Genomic DNA, 23,114 nt, shown 5'->3' on the forward strand with positions numbered 1-23,114 from the left:
ATGTGTTTTTAAATGCTGCACATGATCAAGGGACCTCTTGAAATGAAAAGTCTATGTAAATTTAATATTCCAAACTGTCACGTTCACACATCGCTACGCAGGTTTTTAAGTTCCTTATCAGGTTCTACGTACAAAACTAAAGCTAAACCAGTTGAACTTTGACCATTTAGGGACTTTGATGTGGAAGTGACAGATGAATGGCATCCCTTTAAAATTAAAGATAGTGCAGACCGTTTGAAAAGGGATCGTGGAGGAAAAATGAATAATTGCAGTTTGTATCCGGCCGTAATTATATGAGACCAAGTCTTTCATATATTGGAGTATAGCTGTGTAATAAAAAGGCTGGAGCAACACTCACCAAATTTGCACTAAACATTAAAATTGTCATGTATGTGTGTGCGTGTGTGTGTGTGCTCGTGTGTGTGTGCGCACACGTGTGTGTGTATTAGATTGAGTGAAAAAGGAAAGGATTAACAAGTTTGTGTTTAACAGCTCCGAAATGGGTATTTTTTGATGAATCCGAGTTTTTTCCAGCTTTGAATTAATAAGTCAATGCTTCAAATGGAATTTTGATTTATTTTTAAATTATTTTCACAAAGCGGGTGACAGTTTCTCCTTCAAAAACTGCGTCATATACACAATATAAAAGTTAAAAATCTGTGGTACGTGTGTCAAGGCCCATACGTGGAATGGGCATGGAAAGCCATAAATTTCTTTGTGTGTCTTGCAAAAATCACGCACAATTGTGTAATATTTACGTAATAGTTGCAAATAAACTACCGTAAATTCCGGACTACAAAGCGCACCCGATTACAAGCCGCACCCACCCATATTCACGTGTAAGCCGCACCCACCCATATTCACGTGTTTGACTGCTTTTATACATATACAAGCCACGTCAGAGTACAAGCCGCACATGTGATAGCCGATATTGTCATCCTGACAGATCACGCCCAGCATCCCAGAGTGAGTGCAATACATTAGCACATTGTGGGTGGTGCCTCTGGGTCACGTATTTGAGTGTATCGACATCTGACAAACAGCATGGACCTATATTCTGTTCACAAGTCCCTCAGTTATGGTGTTTTTATTTCATTTTTTTTTTTTACTTATTGACAATCTAGGTATCTAACATAAAATTACAAAGAGTAACCATATAATCAACATTACATCCCTCAGTTATAATGAGGAAATTTACATCCGCGATTCCCCATTTCCCATGAGTCTTAGGGGCTAAAGGCGGGGCCAACGCCCGGCTCGCCATTCTGTTGTACGTGTTTAAGAATTAGCAAGTAGCAGCAGTGCATGGAGGGGTGAACGGGAAAAGCTCTCCTTCCGCTTGTGTCGCAGCAGCGTTATGGGAGTAACAGGACTGGTTAGAAAACACAACGGTAAAGCAGCGGCGACTGAAAAGCGCGCGCCTCAGCGCGATACGCGCGCCTCAGTGCGGCGCGTGCGTCAGAATTCAGAAGCCTCTGCACTCCGCCGACGCCTCTGCGCTCCGCTCCCGCCCCGCGCGCTCCTTGTCTCCCCTTCCTATCTACTCCGACACCTCTGGCCAGCGCGGCTTCAAGGAGGAGCACTTCGTCCCCGTTGCGCCGGTGGATGGAGCAAATCGTTTCTGTGGAAAGCAATCGGACTTAATACTGTACGTTTTGTGTATGAGGGGCGGATGCGTTGTTACATGTGGGAGCCATCAGACTGCCATCGGCCCCGCAGCTCAATCAGCAGGAGAAGATGTCTCCAGCTCACACGGAGGCTGTGAGTTTTTCAAAGCAAAATTCCGCTTTTACGGTTTCCTTAGAAACCGTAAATGGAGTGTAAATTCACTCCATGCGCTGTTCTCTCCGTCACGCAGCAAACCGGCTTTTCCAAACCCGTTGGTGACGGTGGACTTTTTTACGCTGCTTTTAACGATTGCTTTTAACTTGAAAGCTTCATCATAATGTAGCGGCGATCACGTGCACGTTGGGTCTAATGGCCCCAAAGGATTCTGGGATGCGGCCGGGCATGCGTGTTTCGTTTTGTTGAACCATGACTGAAGTGTCTAAGACCTGAAGTCAAGTCCATGCTGTTTGGCTGCTAAGAGGTGTGTTGAATAAAAATGCCTTGAGCTTGGTGTTAGATAGAGAATTCAAACTATTCACTGAGTTCGAAAATACGTACGTGGCGGCCGCTAATTAAATCCATAAATTAGCCGCGTCACCTAAAAAGCCGCAGGGCTGTAAGCGCAGGAAAAAAGTAGCGGCTTGTAGTCCGGAAATTACGGTACACTAAATATGCGTAAACTGGGTGATTCTCAACCGCCGAAAAATTTTGAACATCTCAAAACTAAATTCACATAAAGACATGTCAGCCGAAACCCTCTACAAACATCTGCGCACATCAACGAATGATAAACGCAATAAACACTTATTAATAAGTGTATCACGCATGTATCACGAAAGATTGAAATTTCCTACTTTGAAAATGCACACAATGTATGAATTGGATGTGTGACACGGCCTTTAGAAGGCGACTTTCATCAATCATTTCAATCATTGGACTCCTTTTCCAAAAAATTGGCAATTTCAGTGACCAACACATTCCATGCAATAGTTGTTGAAAGACGTCCAGAGAGGACGTTTTACTTATAAATCAGTTTTGATCATGTATATAGAATCAAATCAAAACACTAACTTGAAGAAAAAATCTCCTTTTTTATATTTTCTCTGTGTTTCATGGTGAGCTGCACTCTGAAAGTGTTGCAACCACAAAAAATAAATGAATAAACAATCAAGGGAAAGGTTCAAAGGGGGGCCAACTGGAAAGACCAGACCAGAACTTTTGCTCTCAAATAGACTTTTAAAGTAAGACAGAAAGTATAAGTTGCCTGAGGAGACGAAGATCTGAACAAAGGGGCAGCAACATTACTCCATTTGCATTTTGCCCATACTGATAGCCGGTCATTTAGGCTGGTTTTGTCAGAAATGGCTCTCCTTTCTGGGTGTCTAGATGATGTGTCACAGTTCATGAGAACCTCCCGACATGATAATGTCACACAAGTCCAGCGGCAAAAGAGCCATCAAAAGGAACTGTCTAAAAAAAATGTTTTTAAAAGACTATTGCAGTGTCAGTGCTGGGAGAGATATTTTCCATGACACAAAGAACCTTATCTGAATGCAATTTTCATTAGCAACACGAGATATGCCTTATTGTATTAAAAGGAAGAGGGATTTTATGTGATGTACGGCTGCTTTTCAAAACCAGTGCTATGTAGGTCACCCAGACTCCCTGATCTGCTCTGCGTTTCAACAGCTCCCTCTGTCTCTGAGGATATGGGTCACAGTTAACGAGCATCACTTCTTTTTTTTTCTTTTTCAGCCTTTTTCGAGTTTATGGAGATATTAAAATTCTAGTGAAAACAGCCCTTCAGTTACGAATCCGCTCATATTAATACTAACTCTCTTATCTGCATGGATGTCTGATGACTCTGGCTTGGATCTTCCACTTTACTCAACCTGCTTTTCAGATTCCTCCTGACAGAAGATCCCAAATGTATTTCCAGAACAAAAAGAGGCAAGTTGCAACTTGATCCGGTAGTCCTTGATCTCATTAGGGATTCAGATTGTCTGAAAAGGTCTGTATCTTCATCACCACTGGCTTGACCAAGATGTACTACTTGGATCTGCAACCATGCAATTTAACTGTTCTACTAACAGTTTCTTGTAAAGCATAACCTGTTTGCACTTATCATATTTCTCACAATTTCTTTGCATAGTTCGGCCGGTGGTGCGACTTATACTCCGGTGCGACCTATATGCGATGTTTTTAAAAAAAAAATAGTAATAACCACTATTCAATTCAGTTCCAGACTATTTTATTTATATAGCCCAAAATCGCAACAACAGTCATCTCAATGGGCTTCGTACCGTAGTTGTGAAGTAAACATAAAATCATAAGGATCACGAATACATAGAATTCAATAGGAAAACTCTAAACTGAACTAACTAAACAAACTAAACTAAACTCGGCATCCCTGCCAAAAGACCAGGGTGTCAAACTCAAATTCACAGTGGGCCAAAATGAAGCAGTGAAGTAAAGTCATGGGCCAAAGTCAATATTAATTGGAAAAATGAACTGCAACTAAAATGTATTAACCTGTTTAGCCTTTTCATATAGTGTCTTCTTATGTTATATTCTTTTGCCACATTAGCTCCACACACAAGACAAACAGGTCTGTCCTTTCTATTCGTGAACAGATTATCTGCCTCCCACCTGTCTTGAAGGCTCTTGTTGTCCATCTTTCGTTTTTTGTGGAGAGTAAAATTATTGTCCGATGTAACTGGAGCATGGCTGTCAATGACTGTCAACAGAAAAAAGGAGTGCTTGCCGGTTTGAACTGCACGCCAACATACTAGCAAAGCATTGTGGGGTGTGTAGTATTAGCAGTAGAGTATATATCGTGGGCCAGCTCTAATCCACATTTGATATGATCTTGCAGGCCAATTATAATTAATAATAATAATTAATTATAATTAGGCCTGAGTTTGACACATGTGCCTTAGACCCTCCTTTACGGTAAGGAAAAAACTAGAGGGCACTGTAGACATGTGTGTCAGTATTTCATTCTGACAGCAACGAAGAAGAAGAAACGTTGCTCAGTCTCATGTTATGTTCCCAACAGGCATGTGTGGTGTGTTCAAAAACATGCGTTTTGGCATATGGTGTGTTGCTAGCTGCTACTAACGCATGTACTCATAGTTAGAAGAGGTTCGGTGCAAAATGTTGAAGCGGTTTAAATCTTGCAAACCTTGCTCTAGGCTTTTTCTTTCACAGCTCTATTCCGATATATGAAAGACGTGATGTCATAGAATTCCAGCTGGTCACAAAATGCAATTATTAATTTCTCCTTCATGATCAATTTTTAAGAATTGTTCATAGGCAGCACTAATATACTAGATTCATGAAGCTAAATAAGCATTGATGTATTATGGTAGAGAAACATGCATATATTGAGCCCATTATTGTTATCTATTCCATTGTTATGATTTGTCTTTCAAGAATAAATTGCTGTTCTTGGTATTTTGTTAAATACATTTCTTCCAAAAGTGTGAGTTATTAACAATTTTTTCTTCTTTATTATGCTTTTTGTGGCTGCTACAACTGCTATACTCCAGAGCGACCTTTACTCCGAAAAATACAATAAACAATAGCACAGACCTCTGATTTTTGCTGCACAGACAAAAGGTTATAATTTTTTGTAATTGTGCTCAGAGTTTGTCTGCTCTCAGATTAGTTTTTCCAATCATGTTTCTCTGTGATATAAAAAGCGATCACTGATTAGGAGTTGATTTTTTCTTTTTTTCAAATGAGAGTATTTTGAGATACTTCTAGCATCCAGGTTTCCAACAAGTAACATCTCCCCCTGAGACTGATGCTTAATAGTCTCCACAATCAACCTCATATTGTGAAACAAGCAGGCCTCGGTGCATTTTGCCACTGATGAATAACAAAGGTTGAGCTGCTATCCATCACTGGATGCGGCCAATTACACCTCCATTCACCGTGTTACCGACGGAAAGTGGCGTCTGCTGCTGCCTTACGTGCCTGTGTGTGTGGAGAGGAGTGAGGAGGCCACTGCTCCCTGGACCGTCCCTCAGCTCCTGGCTGGTGTGGCCCTGAGGCTGCAGGAGCATTTGTTCGACAGACCGGCTCTGGCACCTTGCGCCGGTCATCTTTGTTACAAAATGCCTCGCAGCTTATAGACTGGGACGCAGCTGTCACAAGCCGATCGTGCACAACCCCTCTATGAATAGCCCCTGCTGCGTTACCTTGTGTCACCTTCGGAGGCAGCCATCTACAGCCACATACATCCGAGGCTTTTAATCTGTGAAAAGCTTCATTTAGGCATTTTGCTCTGCCCTAAATCAGCTCTTATCAACCTCATAATCAGCAAAGTCACTTTTGAGTGGCCGTACAAGTGTCTAATAGCCGTTAAATCTACGATAAGGTTAATTTGCTTTTGTTGGACTAATTAGATTCTTGACTTGAGGGCGGCTGACTGGCGTGCGGGTCTTTGAGGTAAGACTGGAGCAGCTCCATTGCATGTGAAGAAGCTTAAGTGCACCGTGACTAAAAGTGTTCTAGGGAGAATGCTTAAAAAGATTAGTAAATCAAAACAAACCGCCCCAAAAAAAGTGAAGAAAACCAAGGAAATAAGAGAGACTGCTGCTGCTGTCGTCCAGTGCAACTGCCTTTTCAGGGGAGGGCCGTCTGCACTCAGGTTGTTCATCCATGGCCCATTAGTCCACCTCTTTCTGACAAGATGGAGGAGGTGAAACTACAAAGTCCACAAGCAAAAAGGCAAGGAGAGAAAAATATAACAAAAAAACAAAAAAAAAAACACAGAACTTCAGGCATTTGACACCGCTTCGTTCAATCTCTGGGTCAAGGAAGAGACCTTGTTGCTTCAGGTTCGGTGGGTTTAGCCAGTAAATAAGCAATGCTCAGATTTAAGTCAGCAAAGGCCTGAGCCACACTTAAAAAAAGGCAGCATATACCTGCAGGGTTATGGGGCTCATTTCGGTTGAAAAAGAGTGAAGACGGCCTGAGTATTTCTGAGGTACATGACAAAAATCTCCCAGCAGAGCTCCCCAGACAGGAATCAATGGAGTTTGTTTTCAGGTGTTTGCATTTCTTAGACTTAACAGACATATTCAGGCTAACAAAGTGTCACCAGATCCCAGTGGTAATTGTAAACAATTGCAAAAAATAAAACAAAAAGAGATGTGTTCCCCCTTTTTTTAAAAAAAAAAAAATCTGATCAGACCCAATGTTCAGCCTGCCTTGAAAAACAGGCTCCTGAATAAGAGCTAATTGATGAGCCGGCTTTCCAAAACACCTCCTCTGATGATCCACTCCAGCTTCCCCAAGGAGCTTTTAATTCACTGTTGATTTGGTTTGTTGTTGTGCTGTGTCTCAGCGTCTTCACTGTGCGTTAAAGGGGATTTTCACCACTCGGGGTTGGTGGGAAGAGGAAACTGGACGAGCTCCAGAGGGTCTGGCAAACCCTTTTTGCGGCCAATCTTTTCCTTCTCTCCATTTTCTCTTTGATTTGCTCCATATTAATCATTATTAATTCTCTGCTTCTTCCACTCATCTTGTTTTTCCTCCTTCCCCTGCCCTTGTTCCCACCTGGCCTCCTTTTCTGTCTGCCTGTCTTCCGGCATAATGAGTACATCCGATAAAAGGGCGAATTATGCTCCGTTTTGCTGTCAGTGGCGGTTAACAAAGGACTGCGAAAACAAAGGTTTAGTCATTATTTCATGCTGAGAATAATTAATGATATAATTTAAGTTTATCCTTCCCTGTGTGCTTTGCACAAACGAACAAAATAAGTGTCCTCTTTAATGTGATGGGGTCACGGATGTAATTACGGTAGGATGCACGGTTGGAGTCCTGGTGATTCCTCCGCTTCACTCTTTTGTCATAAAAGAGACATGTTACATTTTAGGACAGATAAATAAAACATATAACTGTTTGAAACACAACTTTAACCCTGTAAAGTCCTTTATATCAAAGAATTGACAGAAAATTCTAATGTAGGGGAATTAAGAATTAAACCATTTTGTGAAATCCATTACAAAAAGCATTATTTTTAATGAGATATAGATAATAAGAATTATGATATATTGGGTGATTATGTTTTTGCTCACATTAATGTTACTTTAAGATGCAAAAATAATTGCATGAGTTTCATATTTTGCCCAATGTCTCAAATTTGCTCCAGATTTTATAACATGGTGTAACGCTATAAAGAATTCATTATCAACACATTTAGCATTATTTCAATACAGCAAGTAGTCATTTAAAAAAGAATTTAAAAAGCAGTAGCCGAGTTATTCTCACCATAAAATTTTAAAAATTAAAGTTACTCCGTCCGAAGTGTTTTTGAGATTCGTGGAAGCAGCCATTTTTAAATGGACTGAGTCGTATCCTGTTTTATTTTGTTTTTTTTTAGAAAAGTTTGGATCATGAGTTAGGGGTCTCAGAAATTCATGTATCAAATATGATACAAATGGCTGGGGCAGATTATTTTTTGTGTGTGTGAATAATTTTATGTTTTTCTTTGATTTTACAAACTGCAAACTCTTTACAAACTTTTTATTGAGCTTTAAAAAATAAATTCTGGATGCCTGACTTGACAATTAAGTAAAAAAAAAAAAACTCAGCTAATTAGCAACTGGGGTCAAACTGGTTCAAAGCAATATTCAGCATATGCCGCATGCAGTTCCTAAAAAGGAAATTGAAGGACAAATGAGAAATAACATGATGGTTAATGTTAAAACCTGCTCAATAATTCTAAAGTGAGGACTGTGAGCCAAGTGGGATATTAGGGAATTGTTAATGACTGTAAATCAATCATGCTCCTTGTTGTCTTATGAGCTGCTCATAATTAACTCAGTGCAAACAGACGCACAGATCCCTCTTCTGTTTACTCTGAGTTTAATCAGACGTTTTTGTCCAGAGGTGGCCTATTTTTCTGTTGTTTTCCTTCAAATTCCAGCTCTGTTACGTCTGCAGACTTTACAGCTGCGTTTCGACTCACATTCAAGAGTCAGAAATGTCTCCTCCTGTTGTGAAAATATTCTGTGTTTTCTTTTTTAACTAATTTTCATATTTAATGGCTATTTTATTTGCTTTTACGTAAAGCGTTTTGTGTTTTTAGTCGAAATGAAAGCCGCTGTACAAATAAATAGAGTTTGAGTTTAAGTTTGGTTTTGGTCTTTTGGTTCAAAAAGCTCATTATCTTTCGACATTTTGTGCATGAAGTAAGATTTTAACAGAACTCTGATGAGGTTTAATGAAGACTGATTTAAAAATTGAAGCCAGCTCAACAGTTGAACTTCATAGATCATAGCCTTTAGAAAACCACTCAGCAGGTTCCTGGAGGGCAGGAAGAGTAGAGTAGAAAGTTAGAAAGAGTTGTAAACCCTGTAGTGGAAGTATTATGGTATGGAGTTTAAGCATCTTTGCGTTCAATAAACACTTTCCTTTCTGATGGCACATGGCTGTTTGAAGATTACAGAAAACATTCAGCTCAAAATGGGAGAAAAAGTTTTTCATTGAGCTTGAAAAAAGTAAACTTTGGATGCTAGACTTGAGAAAAAATAAGTTAATTAGAGCTAACTTTTGATAGTTGAGCTCACACTGACCAAAAAATAAAATAAAATAAATAAAAAGCAACTAAAACTTTGTTTTGAAAAAATTAATAAAATGTCATGTTTTTTTGTAATATATATTTGTGACTTTTTTTTAACAGGTTTGCCAAAGAGCTTTGATAAAATGAAATAGCAGAAAGAAGTTGCCAAGTCAGAAAAATTAATTTTTGACTGAGTTATCAAGGATTTTCAAAATAAAAAAAATGGTAAAAATAAATGGAACCTGCTTCACTTTTTTAGCACCAGACTAAAGAGGTTTTTTTTTTTAATGTCTGTTTTAATGTTCACCTGTCCTGATTTTTCCTGCTTCTGGTTCAGTAGGATTAGGATGAATTTGGGACTAATATAGAGCTGAGAGTTTGCATTTATTAAAATCAAAATAAGTCATTGGGCATCCTGCAGCTTTTTTTCCATTTCTGCTTTTTGTTAATTGGAATCTTCCCTGTTAAAATGTTCAGGCTTTGATGACTAGTCAAAAATGAAGTGTTGTCCCACTCGAATTATCTTGTGATCTATTGTAAAAGTGTTCCCAGTGGTCTTTTTGTAATGATTATGCCGATTTTTGGCTAAACTATAAAAATCTGTGTCGTTTTCTAGAACATAATTTCAGCAGAGCGGCGGGAGTTCATGAGAAATTCGCCTCTAAGCTGTGGGTGGGACAGTTAGCCATCACTCATTTCCCATCATCCCCTTTATTTACACTCCCTTCCGCTAGCCTCACACCACCTAGCTAACAATAGCAATGCAACAAAAATGCTGAGCGATATTGGAGCTATCCAGCCGTACAGTTTTGATCAAGATGCCAGCTCAGACAACGAAAACAAAGACCTACATGGATCTAGTTGTCTGCATGTTGATGCATCGGAATGAATTGTAGCCTCTACATCATAGCCACAATGATTTCAATAAAGAAATTCTCAAGTTGTAGGGTAATTTTCTTTACATGTGTCCTCCATCATCAGAAAAATGCCACAAGAACAGGATAAAAACACCAAACAGACTATTTTTATTATAGTGGATCTTTAAAAAAAAGATAAAATGGGGCCATGCTACTGAGCTTAATCTCTTAGAGAAGAAAACTACTCTGTGGAGAAGAGTAAGTTCAATGTTTCTTTGCTTATTTAAGTCTAGGAAGGATGTCACAGCCAACAGGTGGACTTTGGTTCTGAGGAATCCTCTTGTCTTCTGCCATAAAATGTTCCTTTCAGCTTCCTTGCCAGTGGAAATCCTCAAAGCTTAAAACGAGAAGAAAAGAAAAAATCTGCCTGCAACTTTTTACTTTCTTGTTTTGTTTCGATTCATTTATTTGTCAGTCAGCTGAGGTGTGAAAAAAAAAATCAAAACACTTGCATCTTTTTTATCTTGCTACCTTTTGCTGTGATGTAATTTTTACTTTTTACAGCTGCAACAAAAGAGCCATAATTCCTGCTGTGAGCTTTTAACTCGCTCCTGTTTTCTCCAGAGGCTTCTTTGATACTTTTTATATTGAAAAGCAAAATAGACGATATGTTGCAAAAGTCTCCTTTATATGATGCTTGAGGAACACACACACACACAAAGAGCACGCTGTCTGGTCCCCCCAATGACGATACAGTATGCGTTGTTGCAATTAGTGGATGTCCCACCTCAACGTCTCTCATTAATCTCACATGAGTGATTAGGCTGCAGCGACGTATGGAACCGCGGGAGGTGTGAAACCGGGTGTGAAACTGTTGTCATCTCATATGTTATGGGACTCCAGAGACCGAAGGGATTAAACGGCGGTGGGCACAGCTCATTGGCAGCTAATCATGCTTCCAATGATGATAAGTGAAATATTCGCCTGCTTCTCATTACAGCGCCACACCAAGGTCAAGATCTCGCTCCCAACCCCGATGGCCAACCCCAGTGTTTTGTCTCCGAGGAAACCGTCCTCCTCCCCCGGCGCTCTGAGCTTTGTTTTGTGCAAGCCCAAACAGACTCTGGATGAAAGCCTGAGTGAAGCCTCCCAAATATGACACTTGACGGCTGATTAAAGCAAAACATCGGGGCACTTTCCAACTGTGCTGCTCTGATGAGACATGATCTAACGGGTCTCGTCAGAAGACATCATGCTGACCGCCGCCGCTGCACCAGATGCTCGCTGTTTCAGTTCGACACATCAGAAATTCCCCGCCTCCTCTGTTTAATTAGAACGTGGGCTCCAAATCTGAACAGCAGCAGACATTTAGCCCTATTTTGTGTCATCAAGAGTGACAGCAAGCATCGCACTTGACTTTGTAGCCCGTCAACGATTGGGTTTCCTCCCATAATCACATCTAGAACTTAGCTAAAAGCCTTTTTTTTTTCAAGGATGACCTACATAAATGAGGGATAATAATGGTGTAGTCAAATGAGCTCAGAACTTTACATCATTCAGCAGCAGAGTTGGCTCCGTTAAAAAAAAAAAAAAAAACAGTGCCCCCTCCCCCACCCAGCCCCCCTTCGGGGTCCCCCATCTTTAGGCTGAGAAAGTGGGATAAATCGTTGCCCAAAGGCACATAAGCAAGTTAATCCATCCCTGCCCAGGGATTAGTTATTCTTCAGTATGATTCATGTTCTGTGCTAGCAGGGGTTAAATTTGGCTCTCTGGTGCTCGGCTCTGGAGCTTCTCATCACGGGATGCCTGCCTTTGTAAGTCTTCAGCATTATACTGTATATATTTAGTGCTTTTCCCTAGACTTTAAAGGCAGAGCCAACCCTTTCCAAGCCTGCTTGGAGTCACATCACTCACACATGGGGCCCTCCACTCTCATTCCAACAGCCCTTATGATTATGTACACATCTTTCTCCTAATCACTGTCTGTAGGATTCTTCTTTCTTGCATCTATTTATTGCAAGTTTATTTTTGTTTTTCTGTTTTCATTGTGTAAATTTCATAGGCAGCAAAAGATGGGGCTAAAAAGTGAATCAGAAACTGCTGTTATCCACCACATATGAAAATATGTAATATGAACATATTTTTAAATGTTTCTGAGTTTCCTATAACCAAAGTCAAAAAAGGTCAAACATTTAGGAAAAAATGGAAACACTGCTTTTCAACCCATTTTGGGTCAAAAAAGATAATATATATGAATTTGCAAGTGAAACAATAGAGCCCTTTGAGTTATTATTTATGTCTAGATCTCACTGAAGAGATTTGATGTAATTTAACAAATAAAAATTAAGACATTTAAGCAGTGGCGGTTCTACACTAACTTACTCCCTGGGCGAGTAACCCCCCCAGCGCCCCCCCCCCCCCCCGCACACATACAAAATTTGACAACATCCTGTTGTGTTCCCTATCTTCTATTTAGCCATTTTACTCAAAAAATGCATGGATTTTCTAGACTCATATTACAGGGGGGTCAAACTCAGTCACACAGGGGCCTAAGTTAAAAACACGCTTAAGGTTTTGCCTGAAGAAGATAAACATTTACTGAACACACTAAAGCTAAACTTTTAAACCTTTTAAACTGAACTTTTTGAACATAAATATGAATAAAAACAGGAACATTAATCCAGAATAACTCAAGTTAAACCTTAAATAACTTGTAATATTTTGTTCTCCATAGAAATATATTCTGTCAAAATTATACAAATATGAACATGCTGCAGAACAAAACAAAGAAAGCCTGGAAATATTAATAAGAAATTACATATCAAATAATTCCATTTTTATGCTCTTTCATCCTTCTTTAGAGCATTTTTTTAGAGCTGGACTCCTGCTTCATTTTTAGCAATAATTTCTTAATGTGTGACGTCCTGTGTGTGTCTTTGTGAAACATATCAGAGGGATTAGATCTAAAAAATAAAACTTATTGTGATTAATATGTTTAGGTCTTATAAAACATTAAAGACTAAATCTTAGAAATCATCAGTGGGATTACTCCAAAAATATTTGGCATTTCCCTAAATTTGTGCAACACCAACAGTAGAAATCCTCCAAAAAACCTCAATCCATGAAAAATGGTCTGCGCTCACCCCCCCCCCCCCCCTTCCCCTTCCCTCTCACACGCGGCTCCGTCTCTATGACGGGAGGCGCAGCTGCGGCCCAGAGTTGATTGTCAGATAGAAAAAGACTCCCCTCACACCTGTTAGTGTGATTCAGCCAGCCACCGGCGAGTTGCGCTCCCCTCTCGAGTTTTTTTTACTTATGTTCCAAAGACTACCGCAAAGAGGTGTGGCCGCAAGCGTCTTGCAGCAGAGGGCGGTGGTCACGTGCGCATCGGGTCTGCTGTGTCGGAGCAAAGAATTGTGGGAAATAATCCCCATTGCCTGCTTTTGTCGAAATTGGGTTGAGCACGGATGTTTGTTCTGCCTAAATCCTTTTCATGTGCCTGTTTTACGTTGTTTCACTCTAAATTATTCTTTTTTTTTTTTTTTTTTTTTTTTTTTGCACCATAAGTGTGAAGAGGAAACAGGAGGAAGACATTATTAAGAGTCTGATGTGTCAAAATAAAAGTATTAAGTGTCGGCTGCTGAAGTAATTTCAAATTAAATCTTCAAGCTACCTCTTTGAATATTGTATGTAGCACATTACTCGTCGGACACGGCCAATGCCGCCCCCTATGAAGTGCCGCCCTGGGCGACCGCCCACATCGCCCATATCAAAAACCGCCACTGCATTTAAGACAACTCAGTCAACTAATAAAGACACCCAACAAAATATAGTTTTAAAAAACAGGATAAATTCTGCATTACCACATTAGAGCTTGTGTGAAATAAAAGACACATATCTCCCAAAAAAATCCATAAAACTCATGTCTTAAATAAGATTTTATTTTGGTAGTCAGAAACCTGTGTTCACCTGGGGGGTCTGATCATGTCTGGTCCGAGGGAGAAATATTAGCAAAAAAAAAAAAAAAAAAAAAAAAAAAAAGAAATATTAGCATTGGGATTGTATAATCTGTAATATTATAAAGCTACGTTCATACAAACTACTTTTTCATGCGTTGCTACGCACATTTTTAAGACCACTTTCATTTTCGCGTGACGTTAAACCAGGTCAAACTCAGACCAATCAGGGACTTGGTTTTGGTACTGACGAAGGCATGGCGTCCCCTTTATCTCGCTAACAGTTTTAAAATTGATCACGGGAGGGGGATTAATTATTACAATTTGTGCCTGAATGTAATTGTGGAATTATACGCCATAATATATCGGAATCAAGCTGTGAAAGAAAAAGTCTGGAGTCTGTGGTGGACATGTGCTAGTTAACAGTAGAAAATGAAAAACAAGAAGCCCCTCCCTGCTAGTCCAGTGTGAAACCCTAAAGAATGTGCACTTAGTGCATTATACATGAGAATACATCCTTCTCCTGCTACAATAAATGTTTCATTCATATTTCTATGCACACCAATGTTATAAATGACAGAGACTCACATGGGAGTCAGTGCACTTCCAAACATATTTTTGTATCAGCTTTGCAGTCTGCCTGCTCCATCTAGAAAATCTGATTGCTGTGTTGAGCAGAGGGACGTGTCACCTTGTTTAATCGAAACTTTGTCAAATGCAGCCGGCCTGTTGGTGCATGCAGCACTGCCATCGAACTCTTCAGAGCACAACATAAGCAACCGGCAAATGGTTTCTGCAGCACAGGTTGGCGCTTTTTTGAGTAAAATTGAAAGCAAATGTCATCTATCGATTTTAATTTCCTAAACCTGTAAGTGAAAGCTCTGCACTCGGTTGGAAAACTAGGAATCAGAGGGATATAAACTCCCCAGAGAATTGTGTCTGATAGCTGCACAAGCTGAACTGAACATTTCAATTACCTCCAGGGGGCTGAAGAAGTACTCCAGCAGGGAAATGTGGCAGTTGCAATATTTAAATTGACTGTCAGTGGAAGAAAAAGGCAGCTAGGTTTTTATTTGACTACACAGTTTAGAAAACACAAACACGAATAGGGAAACAAATGCGTAACAGCCAGACTTGGAGCTCTCACTGTTCTACAGGGATTGTAGATCAGGCCAAAGGGATGGAATTGAAAGACCTCACTCTTTAGATATGATGAATGCTTATGGAGCCTCCTATAGTGCATCTGTGAGAGCAGATGAATAAGGAGGAGAGGCTGGTAAATTGGGTCATATGAACTTAAGGTTTCTGGGTAGAGCGGTGAAAAGAGCGCAGTTGGTTGACGGCATGTTTTCTCACCCAGATTTCCTCTCATTTCTGTTAGTTCCTGAGCTGCTGGCATTCCTGGAAACATAAATACGTTTTACTGGCATAAAAATTCATGTTTCAAACCAAACCTTCCTTCCTTTTACCATCTAGCGATCGTTTACTAAAGAATAGTTCGTTTGACTGGTATCGCAGCCTTAATTTGACTAACATTTATAAAAGCCAAATTCTCTAACAACTTAGTGCACTATATAGGCCGTTTACCATTTTGGCAGGCTGTTCGAATCTACCTTTCAAAAATCAAATGCCCTGGAAATTTCCCAGAAGTCTCTGCTAAAAACTACTGTGCATTGATGCTCACTGATTTAGTGAATGCATTGCGTTTAAAGGATTTTTCATTTGAAAAAAATGTCTTGACATTAAAGTAAAATGTCTGCATTTCATATAAAATGACAGTTATGTTGTTGTTCTCCTTTTGGCATGTCCTTTCATGGGTCACCACAGCGAATTAGCTTCCTCTGATTCACACAGGTGGTTTGGCAGGATGCTGAGCTGCCAGTAAAGAGGTCCAGAGGAAGACCTAAGAGGAGGTTTATAAATGCAGTGAATAAAGACATGATGGTAGCTGGTGTTAGAGGAGAGGACGCAGAAGACAGGGTTAGATGGAGGAAGCTGATTCACTGTGCCGACACCCCTGAAGGGAAAAGCCGAAAGGAAAAGAAGAAGAAGAAAGGTTGGTTTAATAATTGGTCTAGAGTTAGTTGGTGATTTTGTCATTGTAAAATTTGCGTCACAATACAGGAGTTACCATTACATTGACCTGATTGACAGCCTTGTGGGTGACAAAGGATATTAGAAAAAATCTACGGGATCACTAGCAGTAAGAAAGCCACAGGGGAATTCAAGGAAAAAGATCATGAATGGTACTAATTGGATGAACAGGGAGGGGCTTCTTCTTCTTTTTCTACTGTTTACTAAGTCGTGTCTGCCACCTGCAGTTTGAAGAGCTTTGGTGCGAAATGTTGAAGTGATGCAAATCTTGCTAATCTTTCTCTTGGCTTTTTCTTTACAGCTCTATTCCGATACATGAAAGAATTGGGATCACACATTTCCATCTGGTCACAAACCCCTATTATTAATGTCTCCTTCATGATCAATTTTCCGATGGTTGGCACTTCCGTGAATTAACTCTCAGTTTCATAGACTTTCACTGGAAGTGGTCACAGAGAACGGTGTTTACGTAGCTTGACAGTTGGAGTATTGATTATTTATTTGACTAACTTTATTTGAGGTAAAATGTCTTCTATGATAATAGATAAGCCAAGTCCAGTTGACAAGTGTTTTTTTTTTCTTACCTCTTTGATTGAATTAAATGGTTAAGGAGTTTGGAAGATAAGATAAGAGATTATTCTGACAAATGTTAAAATTGTTGAAATTGTTTGTTGAATAGGTTCAGATTTACTTAATATAACTCAGAAGGTCAGTTAACCTCATTACCTTACCCTCCGGCAGGACGAACCAACCCCTGATCTGGGGCAAGTTGAGTCTTTTTTTGGAAGAGTCATTATTTTGGTCTGCTTTGTCAGAGAAACACTGATAATGTCATTAGATTGGACACATCCTAAATGAAAGGCACATGTTTATATTTTATGTCTGTGTCATTTTTCCTGACCTCCAAGACAACAAAAGTATAAAGTGGCTCATCTTACCGCACTTTTAGTGAGCATTTGGTGTCTCAATTGAAAACAGAAGTACACTAAAGCTAGACACAGTTCACCAAATATCTTTAAGCGTCACATCAGCCCCCATGCACTGTAAATGGATCAAACTTTTCATTTATCATTTTTGTTTGCATCCAGTTTCTATATCCCTACGTAAAACTAGCTCATTTATTTAATTGTTATTATTAATGATGGATCATTAAGCTAATTTTGGAATCTCACAGTTCCTTTTTTTTCATGAATCTGCTTGTAACCTTGCTGTTAATGATAAACCTTCTGTTTTTATTTCGTGTCTTTGTGATTTTTCAGTATCTGCAGCTGTTTCTGCTGTACAGCACCTTATTAGAAGTAGTAACGCCTATAACCAAAACACAATTAAACATATTGTTCCAGCATCACTTCACAGCTTCTATGTAAGCTGCTATAAATTGTACCTATTTAAAAAAACCAAGTATGCTTTCGGCACATGTTCAAGCTTTTTGGGTACCTGTAAGTGAACAAGTAAAGGATCCATGGATCTAGAAATTGTAAACTTTCTTTCAAAGTTCTACTAAACCCCCCAAACTAATGGAAAAATTTGTACCCGTTTAATTTAAAATGCAAGAATCAATGAATGAACGCTGTTCAATTCCATATGAAGAACAGTTTTTAAATAATGCCATATTTTAGTAGAGGAAAGTTGCTCTATTAGATCGACTTTCTGTTCCAATTTAATTTAATTTAATTAAATTACCACCAGCATAAGCAGGCGTTTTATTGGGACCTGGCACATGCACAATGAGGTGAGGGGGGCGTCCTTAACTTTGTCACAGACAAGAAGACAAACTGGATTTTAGGGTGGATAGATCTTGTCGACAGCACATGCCGCCTCTTGGCAAGGGAAGAAAAGTCAATACTGGGTAAGCCCTTTCTTACTTCCTAAGATTTACAGTATCTGCAGCTTCATAGCCCCATACTTCACTAGATGAATGAGTATTTCAGACGGTGCCAACTGGCTCAACATGAGTTGAGCTGAAGGTCATGGTGACTCATTTCCAACTTAGAAACTGTACGGCTGAAAACAGAGGCAGCCCAAATCTCTACCAGTGATTTGCTTTATTAGTACGAAGCAGACACCTCTGCAGAAAAGCAGACTTTAGCCTCCATGAAACACCACTGATGCAACATGAATGTGCTGCACAAAGCGACAAACACAGTCGTGTGCGGATGGCCGCTAAACCTCAAGACATATGGCTGGGTGCCCCCATGGCTCTCAGCTAATTGAGTTCTAATGAATCATTGGTTTGGCATCCTACATGTCCCCGATGATGGCTGTTGTCATTGATGCATTGAAGATGCCCAGCCCTCTAGAAGTGAAGGGGCAGCAATGGCTGCTCTGGATGAACGGTGGAGGCAGGCTTTACTCACTCAACAGATGTTACAGACCAAGGCACAAGGATTAGTAGCCACCCAGCTCTGCTCAGTGGAAATAATTGTGTGATGGGCTGGCAATTCATTGCCCCATTTGACTCCAGTTACACACTGCATGGTGTTGGGCCGCCATCAGCTCCAAAGAGTCTCTTTGTTGACTATGGAAACAGTTAAATGGTGCTTGAAAGCTGCTTTTGCATAATTTATATCAATATTGTCTACACAACATCCTAAATTAAATGTAAACATTAAAGCGGCCTTGATTACCAACAATTACTGGAACAATGGTTTCATTAGTTTGCTACTTTTTCATAGTTTTTTCTCCTTTCAGTGTGGAGCTGCCAAAGTAATTGGGCTGCAATGTGATTTAGTAGTGGTGTTTGTAAACAGAACGATCCCAAATTACCTGTATAAATTGATATTGTGGAGATTTGAGCAATTTCCTATTTAATAAGAGAGGAACAGAAATGAAGTTGCAATTCACAGCCTCATAACGGGAGAAGGGGTGGGCGGGGGGGACCAGGTAATGTTCACTTTTCAGAAGGGGATGCAAAACACAGGCCTTTTTCCAATTTTATGTCTGAAATAGACCCTGACCAAATATGTTGGCAGGAAATGCTCGTTTTGCTGTATTTCAATTTGAGGTTTTTACTTTGCAGAACTGCTTATTGGCACCACTAAGAGAGCCAAATAAATAAATTTCCATTTGCGGAATTTGCTCTGTCAGAGGTCTTTTCAGGGCTAAAAAATGTTGGTTCTTTCCAAGACATTAGAGCAACCATCCAGCCCCCTTTCTGTTAAAAGCGCAGAAGCAGTTCTGCCAGCTTGAGCTTGCAGGAAATGCAAAGATGGAATAAGTTCCCCTCTTAAGGTTGTGTCATACAGCTACTGTGTACTTTTTGCTCATTTTCCACAGATGAAATTTCAGTCGTTCGTGATTCATGCGTGATATACGTCGCTCATAAGTGTTTCTTGCATTTGTCGTTCGTCAATGTGCGCAGATGTCTGTTGAGGGTTTTGACCGGCAAGTGCTTACATGAATTCAGTTCTGAGATGCTCAAACTGTTTGGTTGGTTGAGAATAACACAGTTTATTTAACGTAGTTTATGCACAATCATTAGGCAAGTCTTAAGTAATTCTCAAGCACTTGTGCGTAATTTTTTGCGAGTTGCTTTCCACGACCGTTCCACAAATGTCTAACGTGTTTGAGGTTCTTTTTGAACACAGACTCTTTTGTCCACCTTCATTTCATTTTTTCCCCTAACGAGGGAGGAAGAGGAGTGACTGACCTTGGGCCAGTCGAGAAAAGATGAGACACATTAGCAGCTGCATCTGCGTTAATTAGTCGGGCGCTGAAGTTTTAAAGTTTAGCGCTCAGTGTTCTTGAACATGCATGTGCGGTGACATATGTGGATGGTCCATTGGGCGTTCTGCATGTCAGTAAAGTGATAAACTTCACAGGGAGTTTGATGATTGGCTGACACCAATTTAAAAAAAAACACCAAATGTTTTTGATTACCCGTACTTCCTTCTCAATCTGGCTCATCGAGATCAATGTAATGGGCACCCCTGCTGTAGCCATTTGTTTCGTCAACTTAAGTTTAGACAAAACCTGAAACTTTCCCAGAGAAAACCAAGGATTAGCCTTAAATATTTTCAGCTTTTGTTTTGATTAATCCTTTTTAGGGAGCATGAAGACTCTTCATCAGCGTAGGAAACACCCATATTGCAGATTGTACTCCCTCCAGAGCATGTGTATCATTCTACCTCCCACAATGCAATGCTATCTAAGCAATCTCTTTCTTTTGTCTGGCAGAGGCAGCCAAAACCACCTCTGACCCGCCTCCGCTAGCAATCACAAATTCATGAATGCACGGTGTAAAGCTACATTTTGAATAGAGGACCATTCAGCTACACTTCAGAAATATCCAAGTCAAATGACCTGAAATGTTTTCGGGGAGACCTAGGCAGCTAAAAACCTAGTATTATTGAGAATAATGTTTCTGCCTGACACCTTTTTTTCAACTCTTAAGTTGCTCATTACATCCCTTAACTTACAGCTAAGATGCAAAGTTAGCAACCCACCTCAGATATTGAAACAGCTTTATTTTACAGAAAAGTCCAGATTTTTTACAACTGAGGATTTTTCTTTGGTATGGATCTAAAGTGTTGTTTTCAACACTACGGTAAAGCCTTGGTCTTCAACAGACTTTAGAATAGTCAAAGCTTATATATTAAGCTTTGACTTAATATATAAGCTTTGATGCTGCAGGATTAATACTTAAATAATAAGTATTAATCCAAGGTTGAGATCTGCAGTGCTAGCCTTGACGTGAAATAAGAACCAATAAAACTGCTTTTGCAAAAGATTAAGGCAACTCAGGTGTAAGAGTGTTCGCTGAAAAGCTGCTCTGATTCACCCAGCATGTTGAAAAAACCTCAAGGGAGCTGAAGCCTAAGGAGAACTGCAGAGAATGGGGGCTGGTGATCCTAATTTTACCCTGCTCCAGACTGACATGACAAAAATTTTCAAATTAAGGTTACAAGCACCTATATAATTCCAGAAAATATATCCGAAAAAGTTAATCCCTAACCACTTTTCCAACTATAGCTAACGGGGAAAAGCCAGTATGGTCCTAATTTGATGAGATATAGCCGTGGCCGTCGCAGGCTCAATTAAGTGGTTCGATTCCACTGGGAGCCCCCGACAAAGAAGCCCTTTTGGAAGCGTTAATGCTCTCTAGTGTTTTGTTCAGCTCCTTCTTAAGCTGCACATCTCACACTGGGCTGCAAAGAGCTGCTTTGGGGATGACAACTGGGAAATGCAGCCCACTTTATGTGCTTGTGTGTGTTTGTGTACATGCGTCCCACAACTGAGCCAGCCACTGCAGCTTAGGATCTGTTGCAGAACAGCCTCGGTAAGGAGATTATGAGAGGCAGTTTGGCCGACCGGTGGAAGCAGTTGTGAACTTTGGCGGCACGGTCAGAATGCTAAAGCAGACATTTGCTTGTATCTTCGGAAGGATGAGTCCAAGACCTGCAGTCTGTCTGCAATATTTAAGGACATCCTTGTTCTAAATTGCAGCTGCTTCACTGTGTCACTGCTGCAGCACTGTGTCTCCCTTGTGCTTCTGTGAGCATTGAAGCAGGAAACACTGGGCATCATGCAGGACATATGGCCAAGTAATGAACTTTGCATTTGAACTGGTTATGTTGGCAAATATTCAGTTTTAGTCAAGTAGGGGGTTTTGGAGCTCATGGAGGGGCTTAGAATAAAAAGTATGCAAGGATTGATTTAAACCTGGAAAAATTTACACACAATAATAAATAAATAAAACTTCAATTAACTGGATTAATTTGAGCCCACATGATGGCCCGTCAACTTTATAGCTGTGGACCTGCAGGAGACTCTTAGAAGGACCTATGCGCCAGTTAGAGGGGGGCATTCATGTGAGCGCGGCGGCTGCGCGCTGCCATCCACAGGTTCTCAGCGCACGCAGCGCGCAGCTTGGAAGCCCTTCTCCTCCGCACACAAATCAATGCATTTACCAACATATGCGTCATGACTCTCATGTTCATGAGGCACCTGAGCGGCCCGACACGCAGCAGATGACTTTCTGCTGTTGCAGCAGGAAGAGAGAGGGGGGGAAACATCCCTTCATTTCAATATTTAGTGAGGGAGGGGGCAGCTTCCTGACGAGATAAAAAAAGAGCTTTTACCCTTCCAGCTACTTGTGTCTTTACATCGTGTTGCCTGGGGCAGCACAGGCCCAGGTTCTGGATTAGACGCAGAAATCAAATGTGGAATGACAGTTTGTGATTTGCGCGCAATCCAATCTGGGATAGCAGGTTCTATGACAGGCGACCGGCGTTTTGCGCCTCACAGGGATTCCACCTTCAGATAAATCCCCCAGTCCTAAAAATATTACAGGCTTGGTTTTTGTTTTATTAATTTGCTTCATGTTTCCTGTTCTCCGGCATCCACCCAGACCAGACCGCAACCCATTTCCATTCCACGCATCCTGTCCATAAATCTTGGCACGTCGCTGATGCGCCTTGCATCCTCCAGCAGCAGCAGCAGCCAGCAGCAGCTCCTTTAGTTTCACAATTCAAGAGAAACTCAAAAACTGACTCACCTTTTCTCGCTTGATGCTTTCCTTAAACGTCCCATTTGTGCGTTTTTTTTCCTTTTAATCCACATCTGTCTCCCCCTTCATTTGTGCGCTCTATTTTCCCCCAGCGAGGGAGGAAGAGGAGAAGGGTAGAGGAGTGAGGAGAAGAGGGAGGGCGAGAGCGCGCCTAAGGAAATCCATGCGTTAATTCCATCTTTGCCTTGACGGACAAGGTGGGGAAAAAAAACCTTTTGCGTTTTGCGTTCAAAATTCCTCCGTGCCTCTGATGTCCCGCAAAAAAGCCCCTATCTTATTCTCTTTCCCATCTTCTTCTCTCCGGAGCAGTGAAGTTGCCTGGTTACCCCTATTTCTCATTCAGTGAGGCTGAAGCGCAGCATGCAGCGGCCAATCATAGAGGCAGCCCGACAGATTAACTATTTCTTGGCTCCTCTATTCAGTTTTTCCAGGCTGAAATGAGGAGAGTAGGCGGAGAAAACGGTGTGAGAAGGAGAACAAAAAATTAAAATGCATGGAGAATAATGCGATGGGTG

The 23,114-nt window shown here is 40.5% G+C and overlaps 1 protein-coding gene across 2 annotated transcripts in view; it reads right to left on the reverse strand.

Moving 5' to 3' along the window:
- The window catches only part of LOC101172441 (disabled homolog 1), a 63,451-nt gene extending 40,337 nt beyond the window's left edge, over nt 1-23,114 (reverse strand). Inside the window, exon 1 of one of the 2 annotated variants that reach the window (XM_011486466.3) lies at nt 22,588-23,114. The gene's annotated coding sequence lies outside the window, so the exon portion shown is untranslated. The remainder of the gene's footprint in view (nt 1-22,587) is intronic. The other variant, XM_011486465.3, reaches the window with a different exon arrangement.

Source organism: Oryzias latipes, chromosome 17, assembly GCF_002234675.1.
Source record: "Oryzias latipes chromosome 17, ASM223467v1".
NCBI lineage: Eukaryota > Metazoa > Chordata > Actinopteri > Beloniformes > Adrianichthyidae > Oryzias > Oryzias latipes.